Here is a 13,184-nt window from a genome sequence, read left to right on the forward strand (position 1 = left end):
ATTTTATGTTGTTATGAGTATGTGGAGGGTGAGCTGAGCTTCCCAATTGATATATATTGTGTTTACAGGTCGGGTGAGTCAAAAACTCCCCGTTGAAAGGTTCATTTTATGGCCGGACTCTGTCCGGTTGAATTCTTGAAATTGGGCCCAAATGGGCCTTAGAGTTGGGTTAAGGAATAGTTAGACTTCGGGGGCTTAAGGCTGGCCCAGGTCCTAGTACCGGTCCGGCCCATAGGTTGGGTCGTGACAAATGTGGTATCAGAGCTTAGGCTCCAGATTCATAGGGAAAAATTATCTAAGTGTTGGGAAGAGTCTACTAGGAGTCACATGCGGAAAATAGGGTCCACGTTCATCTTGCATTGTCAACTTTGCTTCTAGTTTCTGCTTTATATATTGTGTGTAAATATGAGTCAATAAAGCTATGTAACCTGTTGTTTTGAATTTTGTGGGCTAATGCTGCTGAATTTCAGGAAAATGCGTAGAAGCAGGAGAGCTGCCACTGCACCAGAACCAGATGTGCCTGACGAGGTGTCAGCATAGGATGAGGCGCCTGCCCCGAGGAGGCGGGGTAGGAGGCCTAGAGCTGCTCAAGTAGAAGAGCAGCTGCCAACAGTTCAGGATCAGTCTTTCATGGCACAGGGTCCCATGGACCCCATGGCAGCTACTCTAGCTGGGTTGCAGAGAACCATCGACATGATGGCATAGTATATGGTCCACCCTCCACAGCAGCAGCAGTCCACCGCACCAAGAGGGGAACCTTACAAACAGATAATAAATTTCAAGAAGTTGGTGCCTGGTACTTATGATGTGTCAGACGATGCATATCGATTTTTGGATTCCTACAGACAGGCAAGAACAGAATTGCAGTTGACTGATAGAAGACTTATAGAGTGTATACAGCATGTCATGGGGCCTATGCCTAGACAATGGATGAATGATTACATATCACCTCGGATGGAGGGTTTGTCGTGGACTCAATTTCTGGAACTGTTCATCAACCGGTTTGTACCAGAAAGTTTCAAAGACCAAAAGCAGTGGGCCTTTGAGGCCTTAAGACAGAATGGCAGGTCTGTAGATGAAAATGCTACAGAATTTCTGGAATTGAGCAGGTATGCCCCTACAACAATAGCTACAGAAACTATGAAGGTGAAGAGATTCCTAAAGGGGCTTGACAGGAGGTATGCAAACCTGGCCATGATGTCTGATCAGTCGTTTGATGTGGTAGTTGATCGAGCCAGACAGATAGAGATTAGCTATGCTGCGGATGACAGCGGAAGAGTAAAGAAAAACAGAGCAGAGGATTATTCAGGTGTTCCCCATATGGGTGCTCCAGATAGTGGTGGCCAGAGTAATTTTAGAGGAAGAAGTAGGAACAAAAAGAGTGGTTTTAGGCACAAACCTCGAGGGTTCAGACCAGGATACGGATCCAGCAGTGGTCACAGTTCGAGTGCAGCGACTCGGGTGCAGTTCAGGATCCTCCTTGGCACCTTGTGCACAGTGTGGAAGAGGACATTCAGGACCTTGTATGATGGGTTCAGGAGTATGCTTCAGGTGTGGCCAACCAGGTCAGTTTACTAGGGAATGGCCCATGTTCAGCGAGCCATAGATGGGGTCACAGGGTTCTATTGCAAATGTTCCTCGTCAGTTGTATTCGAGTGCTTCCAGCATGGCAGGCAGTCAGTTCAGTGGTCAACAGGGCCGAGGACAAGGGGGATGTGGATTTGGAGGCAGATCAGGAGGTAGAAGTCAGTATCAGGGTTCTGCCACTCAGGGTAGGGGTCAAGCTCGGGTTTTCACCCTGACCCATCAGGATGCTCAGGCTTCAAATGCAGTTGTGGCAGGTATTCTTCTGGTCTGTTCCTATGAGGCTCATGTTTTAATAGATCCGGGTGCTACGTACTCATTTGTCTCTCTTGTGTTTGCCATGAGGTTGGGTAGAAACCCTACAACTTTAGAATGTCCTTTGTCGGTAGCTATCCCACTTAAAGACAACATAGATGTAGATATGGTTTTTCCGGATAGCCCAGTAGTGGTGGATGGAAAGATCCTCCCAGCAGACTTGGTTCCTCTACCAGTGATAGATTTTGATGTAATTTTGGAGATGGACTGGTTGGCAACTCATTATGCCACTTTAGAATGTAGGAACAAAAAGGTGCATTTCCACATACCTGGTGTGGAAGAGTTTAGCTTTGATGGTGACAGGAGCGTGGCTCTATATAATTTGGTATCAGCAATTAGTGCTAAAAAAATGTTGAGGCGTGGATGTCAAGGATATTTGGCATTGGTGAGAGATACATCTGTAGAAGGTGTTAACATGGAAAATGTTCCTGTTGTCAGAGAATTCATGGATGTCTTCCCTGAGGAGCTTCCAGGGTTACCACCAGGAAGGGAAATAGAGTTTTGCATTGATGTTGTGCCAGGTACAAACCCTATATCAATGCCGCCTTATAGGATGGCACCAGCAGAATTGAAAGAGTTAAAGGAGCAACTACAGGAGCTTTTGGACAAGGGTTTTATACGTCCGAGCACTTCACCCTGGGGTGCTCCTATGCTATTTGTAAGAAAGAAAGATGGGTCATTGAGGTTGTGTATTGACTATAGACAGCTAAACAAGGTGACTGTGAAGAACAAGTATTCACTTCCTCGGATCGATGACCTGTTTGATCAGCTCCAAGGGGCTAGATTCTTTTCCAAGATAGACCTACGATCAGGCTACCATCAGTTGAGAATCAGGAATGAGGACGTGTCCAAAACGGCATTCAGGACAAGATATGGTCATTATGAGTTCTTGGTGATGTCTTTTGGACTCACTAATGCACCAGCAGCCTTCATGGACTTGATGAACAGGGTGTTCAAGCCATTTTAGACCGTTTTGTCATCGTATTCATAGATGACATTTTGGTATACTCTCGGACCGAGGAAGAGCACGTGTGGCACTTAAGGATGGTGTTGCAGACTTTAAGGGAGCACCAGCTTTATGCCAAATTTTCAAAATGTGAATTTTGGCTAGAAAGCATCTCCTTCTTGGGACACGTGGTTTCTAGTGAAGGTATTCAAGTGGATCCCAAGAAAATTGAAGCTGTAACTGATTGGCTTAGGCCTACAACAGTCACTGAGGTGCAAAGTTTTCTATGTCTAGCTGGCTACTATAGGCGATTTGTGCAAGATTTTTCCAGGATAGCGGCTCCCCTAACTAAGTTAACTCGGAAGAATGTTCCATTCATTTGGATAGATGACTGTGAGAAGAGTTTTCAGAAGCTTAAGGAGTGTCTAACCACTGCCCCTGTGTTGACACTACCTATGAGTGGTGAAGGATACACCATGTACTGTGACGTCTCCAGAGTTGGCCTAGGGTGTGTTTTGATGCAGAATAGAAAAGTAGTGGCTTATGCTTCAAGATAGCTTAAGAGGCATGAGCAGAACTACCCCATCCATGATTTGGAAATGGCAGCTGTAGTCTTTGCACTAAAAATCTAGAGACACTACCTGTATGGTGAAGTGTGCGAGATATACACTGACCACAAGAGTTTGAAGTACATCTTCCAACAGAGGGATTTAAACTTGAGACAGAGAAGATGGATGGAGCTTCTGAAAGACTATGATTGCACCATCCAGTACCATCCTGGGAAGGCCAATGTAGTGGCAGATGCTTTGAGCAGAAAATCTTCTGGCAGTTTGGCGCACATTTCAGCAGAGAAGAGATCGTTGATTCAGGAAGTACATGAGTTGATGGAACAAGGTTTAATCCTAGATCTTTCAGATGAGGGCGTATTGTTGGCTCATTTTTCAGTGAGGCCAGACTTGCGAGACAGAATTAGAGTTTCCCAGCACAGAGACCAATAATTGATGAAGATCATAGAAAGAGTACAGCAAGGTGAAGGTGGTGAGTTTGGATTTGCCAATGATGGTGCCCTAGTGCAAGGTTCTAGGATATGTGTGCCCGATGTGGACAATCTCAGAGATGAAATCATGCGAGAGGCACACTATACGCTGTACAATGTCCACCCAGGTTCCACCAAGATGTACCATGATGTGAAAGATAGCTATTGGTGGAATGGCATGAAGAGAGACATAGCAGACTTTGTGTCCAAGTGCTTGACTTGTCAGAAGGTAAATTTTGAACGCCAGAGACCGTCAGGGAAGTTGCAAGAGCTCCCTATCCCAGAATGGAAGTGGGAAATGATTACTATGAATTTTGTGACTGGGTTGCTTCGTACCACGCGAGGGTATCATTCGATATGGGTAATTATAGACCGCCTAACCAAATCAGCTCACTTCTTGCCTGTGAAGACTACATATTGTGTTGCACAGTACGCCCGACTCTATATTCGAGAAATCGTCAGATTGCATGGAGTTCCGGCTTCCATAATATCTGACAGAGGGCCCTAGTTCACTTCTCGATTTTGGAGAAAGTTGCAGGAGGCACTTGGCACACAGTTGAACTTCAGTACGGCTTTCCACCCTCAGACAGATGGACAGTCCGAAAGGACAATCCAAACACTGGAAGACATGCTTCGCATGAGTGTTTTGGATTCTGGAGGTCAATGGGATGATCAGCTAGCTTTGGTGGAGTTTGCCTACAACAACAGTTACCATTCCAGCATCGGGATGGCAACCTATGAGGCACTCTATGGGAGAAAGTGTAGGTCTCCTCTATGTTGGACGGAAATGGGAGAAGTAAAGGTACATGATGTAGACCTAGTGCAGTACACTTCAGAAATAGTCCCTTTAATCTGGCAGAAGAGTTATGCAGACCCCAGACGAAGGGATGTAGAGTTTGCAGTAGGCGACTACGTATTCCTGAAGGTTTCTCCGATGAAAGGAGTCATGAGATTTGGAAAGAAGGGCAAGTTGGCACCTCGGTATATTAGACCTTTTGAGGTTACTGATAGAGTTGGAGTAGTTGCCTACCGGTTGGACCTACCACCCAACCTTTCTCATGTTCATCCTGTGTTTCACATCTCCATGCTTAGGAAATACATTCCAGATCCTTCCCATGTACTACAGCCGGATGTAATAGAGCTAAAAGAAAATTTGACATTTGAGGAGCAACCTGTAGCCATAGTGGACTACCAAATGAGACAGCTAAGATCAAAACAGATCCCTATGGTTAAGGTTTTGTGGAGGAGCCAATCGGTGGAAGAGTGTACCTGGGAGTCAGAACGGGACATGCGTAGCAAGTACCCTTAGCTGTTCAATGTGTAATCTTATACTTTATTCTGCCTTGTGTAAAATTCGAGGATAAATTTTCTGTAAGGGGGGAAGAATGTAACACCCCTAATTTTTTTTAAATTTATTATTTTTGGGTAAATATTAATATTTAATTTTATTTAAATTTTAAGAAATTATTTGAGATTTTTCGGATTTTAAAAATCGGGTTCAATTTTCTGAAAATATAAACTTTGATGATTTTTAAAAAATTTATTTAAAGACCACGTGGCAAAACTAAAAATATATTTGGAGTCTACAAATTTTTCTGAGTTTTCTAGAATTTTTTTGAAATTTTTGGACCTCATTTTCGGTCTCAAGGCAGAGTAAAAATTTAAAATTTTGTATCCTGAATCGAACTAGCCGAATCGAACCGGACCAGACCAGTCGAATCGGACCGGCCTTTTCTTTTTCTTCCTTCTTCTCCCCGCTCGCGTCCCGACCCTCCTCTCTTCCTCTCTTGTTTTCTCTCTCCTCCCTCCTCCCCTTGCCGCGCTTTCACCTCCCCTGCCACCCCAGCCCGCCGACGTCCCAGTAGTCCCACCACCGCGCCTGAACGCAGCGGAAACGGCGCCAAGCGGCGACGCTTCATCTTCCTGACCAAAATCCAGCCGATCCGGCCACCAATCGGACCGGGTCTTGTGTCTAAACTCATCGTCGAGCGCTTTCCATAGACACTATGAACACTGAAATCCATCGAGTGGTTTGTCCAAATTTTGCCCGGAAAGTTTTAGCCCATTTTGATTTTTGGGCTAAATTTCTCGCAAATCGTGAACCCCACGAGAAAACCGAGAGTACCAGAGCGCTCCACTCGTCGAGAGCTTCGCGGCGATATAGATGTCAAATTTTTCCGACACCGTTTTTCGGTGGGTCCCATGAAACTTCGCAGTGTTTTTTCGAGCATTTAATGAGCTTAGAAAATTCCGTAAAATTTATTTACTAACCCCCGTGTTGTGGGCTTCATGTAGGTATCTTCAATTCGTGGAAATTCGACAGTTGTCCGGGTCTGTGAATTTCCGGCCAGACAGACCGGCTACCGAAAAAAGTCTCCAAATTGAATCGAGGTTTTGGCTACCCCACCATTGTCAGATGTTCCGAGCGCGTCCCCGGAGTCAGAATTGGCAAAGGTAAACCCGAACCTTACTTTTTCGTAATTTTCTAGTCCTTAAATAGGATTAAAAATCCATAAAATATTCGTGGTAGTTCAGAAAATTATGATTCTTTTTGCAATAGCCTAGTAATATTGCTAAGAACCGCGGGGCAAAGTTTTAGAATTTTTAGAGCTTGTTTGGGCACTTTTTGCAAAAATGATCAATTATAAGGACTAAATTAAAATTTTACATATTGTGATGGATGACTGATTTGATGGGCCCAGGAGGGGCTGTGTGATGTGATTGAGTTGTGGATATATGAATTGTGAATATAGAAGTGTGTTTTGAGTCCTTTTGCAGGTTGAGTAGGTCCTAGGTGTAGGGGAGACTCTGCCGGATTTTCGGCACGACTTAGGACGTATTTGGTCTTTTCTTGATTTGTATTTAGTCAAATTTATTAAATGATTGTAATGTAATTGTCAGGTGAGCCGGGACAGCCTTCTTCCTCCGCCTAGCCGCCACAGTGACCGTTGTCAAGTCTGTGAGTAAAATATTAATTTTAATTGTAATTTCGATATTATTATATGTTTAAGCATGCCCATACATCACTTATATGTATGTATCTATGTAGTTAAACTCTAGGCACGTTTTATGTTGCATTCATAACTGTTAAAGTGCCATGGATGTTGTTGTGGTAATTTGAAGCAGTGAGTGTGCGTTGGCGTGCGTGTGATGTGGTGTGTACTATGGATAGGACGGGTAGTCACGGCTTGAGATCTTTGCTGGGACCCGATCCTTCAGGGGTAGTCACGGCTTGAGTTCTTCACTGGGACCCCGATTTGGTTTATTAAGCGAAAGTCCGGCTTGAGTTCTTCGCTGGCACCAGGTTGGATTTAAGAGAGCTGTATAGGGGATCAGCCCCCATATATTATGATTGATATTACTGGGTGTGTGAGTGTTCCAAATTACCTTTTTGCTGCTATGATGTGAAATTATTGCTGTTGTTGTATTTCACTCTACAGGGTGTATTAGTTTTAGATAGTTATAGAGATTATGGTTAAAATTGATATTTTACTCTCTGAGTCGAACGCTCACTCCTGTTTAATATTTTTTTCAGGCTACAGGAGGATTTTATTGTGGTTAACCTGCTTTTCTCCTTCGCAGGTTGTCTATTAATATTTGTGTAGTTTTATTTACTCCTAGAATTTCTGCATGTGTTAGAAATATTCATGTGAATTGGGTCTGTAATATAAATTATTATTTTGGACCTGTAAACTTATTATTTTATGCATGCTGATGGATTGGATGAGGGAGTAGAGCTCCCATTTATTTTATGTTGTTATGAGTATGTGGAGGGTGAGCTGAGCTCCCCAATTGATATATATTGTGTTTACAGGTCGGGTGAGTCAAAAACTCCCCGTTGAAAGGTTCATTTTATGGCCGGACTCTGTCCGGTTGAATTCTTGAAATTGGGCCCAAATGGGCCTTAGAGTTGGGTTAAGGAATAGTTAAGCTTACTACGGACCTCGGGGGCTTTAGGTTGGCCCAGGTCCTAGTACCGGTCCGGCCTATAGGTTGGGTGATGATAAAATTCAATAATTTACAATTGATTATAAGGGTAATGGTGATTGCTAAAATTATAACGATTTCATTTGTGAAAAATCAATTAATCTTTAATCCTTTCAATACAAGTCAAATAAAATATATAATTTTAGCTATTTTATTACGGACCAATCATAATTTACTATGATTAAATTAGCGCATGCCTACCAAATCAATGCATATTTATTTGGTCATTAACTATTAATTAATTAAATAAAGTAGCCGCTGCGGTAGTTACGCTGTAATAAAACAGTGTTTCACTGACTGGACGAGCTTTTGCATTGCGGTCAAGCTAACCATTTAACGGTAAACGCTTTAATTAATTAATTAATTTTTACTTGACCCAGCAGGGCCTGCAGGCCCTACACCCTTAGACCAACATGAACTGTACAGTTTCGGTGGGCTGGCTACATCCTTTTCCAAACACACTGTGTCTTGACTATTATAAAATAGTCAGATAATAACAATAACTGTTTTTTTTTTTATTATTAAAAAAGCCATTAATCATTGTCCTTCACTACAATATTCTGTTTCGCCTGTTTGATGATTATGATAAACATATTTAAAATTTTTTTATTACATAATTAGTGCTAAATTTTGTTCAATATAATTTAATTTAATAATATTAAAATCATTTCAAAAGTTTTAAAATTTTAAATTTAAACTGTATGGTTGGTTGGTTGGTTCTCATAAGGTATTGATTTTTGCCGACAACGAATATTAGATTAGAAATGGAAGAGTTGCTATATTGAGATAATAAAAAGACAGCTCCTGATAAATCAATGAACAATCCATATTCACTAGTGTGGAGAGAAGCACACAGCCCCATACCTGTAATGGACACGTGGGCTAACCAAATAAGAGAAAACCAAAAAATAATGAAGATATTATGTTTTTCTCCTGCCTAAGGAACAGGTGGGTTCTGTTCTTTCATGAATGAGGAGTTTGTTTGGAAGCTAAGCTAATGTTGCTGCTTACAGAGAATACTTTCCTCTCTCCCTCCCCTTTGTTCTTTGCTTATCTTCTTTGTCTTGGCCGCGCTGCTCTGACTTGTTCTACTTACATAAAAGATGAAATGATTTCAGCTAAATCAAGCTTCACTTCTTTACGCTCACTCCTAAATAAGAAGTATTGTTTCCCAGTAATTTTTTTTGGAAGAATTGCCATGCTATCTTCTCTTCTCTTATTTCCTTTCTTTTTTCTATTTCATGAAATTTGTTTTCTAGTTAATTTCTAAAAAATATCGAAATATTGAAATGAGATGGTTTTGCAAAACGGTGATGCATCAATTTTCTCAATTTAGATGAGACGTTATTTTATTAAAAAAATTGAATTATGTGAATTAATTAATATATTTTTTTAATTAAATCACGAATAATGATAATACACATATACTGAATAATAATAATTATCTAATATCATTGATTAAAAATTATTAATATTTTTTCAAATAATTAATAATTAAAATACAAATTAATGTTTCAAAAATTCAGAGAGAATATTTTTTGATGATGATTTAACGCAATAACTTAAAAATGTTGCGACTACATTTTTTAATTGGAGACTTTAGAATAAAAAAGTATGCACTATAAAGAATATAGGAGTTTAAATATTGATATATATATATATATATATATATATATATATATATATATATATATATATATTATAATAAAAATGGTTATACAAGAAGGCCAATTATACAACGATAAAGAACATTACATTTTTTATATGCACATAAAGTATCCACTAAATATATATTGGGTCAAAATTTACAATACTTTACTATCATATCAAAAGGTCAAAACTCATGATATTTTCCCACTGCATCAAGAGATTAATGGCGAAGTTTGAATTTGATATTTCCCGATTAATTAAAATTTTCTTAACATTTCAACCAATTTATTAAAAGTGATTCTGATAAAAAAAATCTATTAAAAGTGATTGATACTATTTTTATAATTTATTTCAATCAATTAATTTAATTAAAAATTGAATTATTTAACGAATAAATTTTAGCATGACGCACATTTATATTGTCCTCGAAATTAGTTTAATCATTCCTCGGGAGGTAGAAATTAGTTTTATCAGCCTAGTGTTAAAAAAATAATAATAATAAATATATCAAAGCACTAAAAGATAATGCTGTCTTAAATATGATAAAATAGGCCTTTTAATTATAGCTAAATAGAATCCATGACTTTAGAGAGAATATGGTGCACTTAATAATCTAAAAAATAAATAAATAAAGTATACTTTACTTTAACTTTTTTTAACATTGAGCTCATTTACTTTGTTTTGTGTCATTAAGGATAAGAACTTTGATTTCATTTTTACCGTAATAACAAATTATTAACAATCTTAAATAATTCTGACATGGCATTCATGTATAAGGTGATGCAATGCATGATGCAATGACGACAGACATGGCTTGCGATGTTAATGCCAGATCAGTGCACATCGTACATGGATGTCACGTTATTAAATTTTATACCATAATTTTTTTGTCATCTAAGTGTAAAAATATGAAAGTACATATTTTAAATTATAACAATGTGAAAATATAAGTCATAAATTGTAAAAAGAAAAAAACAAGGTTCATGTTAAATATTAAAAGTGTAAAAATTTTAAAAGTACATAAAAAAAATAAGAAATGAGAGAGGGGAGGGGATGGGGGGGAGAGATAATGAAAGATAATGAGAGAGAGAGATAGAGACATATTATGCACTTTTAAACGTAAATGAAAAAATAATAAAAGAGAGAGGGAGAAGGGAGATATAGTGAGAGAAATAGAGAGAGAGGGAGAGATGAAGAGAGGAACACGGGAGAGTAAATCTATCTCTATTTATCTCCATATCTTTTACTCTCTCTCTCTCTCTCTCTCATTGCCCTTATTTTTTCATGTACTTTCAAATTTTTTATACTTTTAGCATTTAGGTTTTGAACTTTATTTCTTTATAATTTGGGACCTATACTTTTATATTTTTATAATTTAGGACATGCACTTTTATTTTTTTATAATTAAGTGACAAAATAAATTATGGCATAAAATTTATTAATATGACATTGACATGATATGCCATGTCATCACTTTAATTTTCTTTTTATACTTTTAGCATTTAGGATTTGAACTTTATTTTTTTTTATAATTTGAAATCTATACTTTTATATTTTTATAATTTATGACCTATACTTTTACTTTTTTATAATTAAGTGACAAAATAAATTATAATATAATTTTTGATACCGTGACGCTAATGTGACATGCCACGTTATTATTATAACATACATGAGTATCATTTCAGCGCCATGTCATGCATAGGTATTCCATCAGTATATCACGTAATACATAAATATCACATCAGTATATCATATTAGTGTCATTTAACATTATTAGAAATTTATTCTTACTATAAAAATAGAATCAAAATTTCTGTTATTAATTGACATAAAATAAAATATATACTTTTAATATTAAAAAACCAAAATTCAGGTACTAAAAGTATACTTGAAAAAAAAAAAAAAAGCATCTCCGGAAAGTAGGGTATTTAAAGTCTTCTTTCAACCCGTCTTCTTTCTACCCGTTTTCAAATAAACCCGTCTTCTTTCTACTTCCGTTTTTAAAGTCTTCCTATCTCTTTATATTCATTGGTTTTCACTTGCGATTGGTTTCAGTTCATTATTTGTTCCTGTTTTATTGCTTGGATCCAGCTGTTTATGTTGAATGTTGAATCTTATTCAAATACTCTTGAATTTGTGTAACTTTTAACAGTTAAAATGTGTTGTTTTCGGATTTATTCCTCTTATGATTTGTTAAGTCATAGCCCTGGATCTATGAATATTTAATCGGTGAACTCGTTGCATTTATTGGTATAGTTTAGCATAAATCTGAATAGGATTGAAAGTGTGTTCCTAGTTTAAGAATTAACTAATAACTAGAACCAATTAAGTACTTTTTTTTGCGTGATTTGTAACTTTTTGATATGACGCATGGTCCTACAGCTATGCCCTTTTTATGAATGGGAGGTATCTCTGGTCTTGCTTCTGTTTTCTATCTACTCTCGTGCTTTGGGTTAGCAGCATGAGTAATTTGATACTCATCATCGATGTGGTTTGGTTTAGTTGTACTATTAATATTATATGCTTATGGGACAACATTTTGCTGTTTCACAAGTCAACATTATAACAAGGAGGAGCAATGCTATCAAATATGAGTGTTGTCAGCTACTCTTGTCCCAAACTTGTCAGAATCCTGATATCATAAGTTTGACATAGATAAGTAACCTTGAGAATTGGAATCTAGTACCTGAGACAGCTGTGCGGTCCTCGTGCTAGCAAACAGAAAGCATTCCTCATAAGCTAAATGTTTCTGTGATATTCGCCTTGAGTATAGTCAAGCGGAAAAGGGTGGTGCACAAACTTAGGTTGTCGAGGAAGTGCATAAAATTTTCAAATTATATGTAAATCGCTGGAATGGCCAATGAAATTGTTAGAAAATGTTATTTGCGATAGTGTATAGGATAATAATCATAAGGCCAAATGCTCAAATTAGCTCCTAAAGTATACTCCAAAAGTTAATTCAACCCTTAAAGAAAGTTTGAGCTCAATCAGGTCTTTCACATTTCAATTTTAGCCAAATAAATCCTTTATATTGTAATTTCAATTGACTCCAATTTAAGTCATGTTGAGTCACGTGATTGATAAGTAATAGTAAATATAGAAATGTGGGACCCACAAATAATGATATAATATTATTTAACAAAAAAATTATCTATTTAAAAATTAAAAAATTTTCCAACCATACACTCCCTCGATCTCTCAAACCCCTTCATACCCATTTCCTAAAGCTCTCAGTGTCTGGAGGGGAAGTTTTTGGCCACTCCTCTGTCAATCTTTGGAGGCTTCTTATTGAGCCAAAGGTGGTTTCAAGTCTTCACCATAGCTCACAATAGTGCTAACACTGACTCTGTCTTTTTTTTTTTTTTTTTTGGTAGAATGACTCCCTGTCTTTGCGAAGCCATCAATGCCAAATAAAATATGGGATATATTTGTTTCTCACACACACACACACACCAAGGTCTAGTGCACCAAATTGCCCTTCCCCTTGCGTGTAGCTTAAACGATGGCCTTCAAGCTCTTGTAAACCTTCAGCAGATCTCCTTTGATCACTTTAATGATAGTTGACAAGTTCACATCATTTATAGCTTTAATTATCTCCTTGGCAATCTTAGGAGACCCATCATGAAAGCTAACATCAGAAGCACTGTTACTCTTGGTTAACTT

The sequence above is a fragment of the Hevea brasiliensis genome, chromosome 12, assembly GCF_030052815.1.
Source record: "Hevea brasiliensis isolate MT/VB/25A 57/8 chromosome 12, ASM3005281v1, whole genome shotgun sequence".
NCBI lineage: Eukaryota > Viridiplantae > Streptophyta > Magnoliopsida > Malpighiales > Euphorbiaceae > Hevea > Hevea brasiliensis.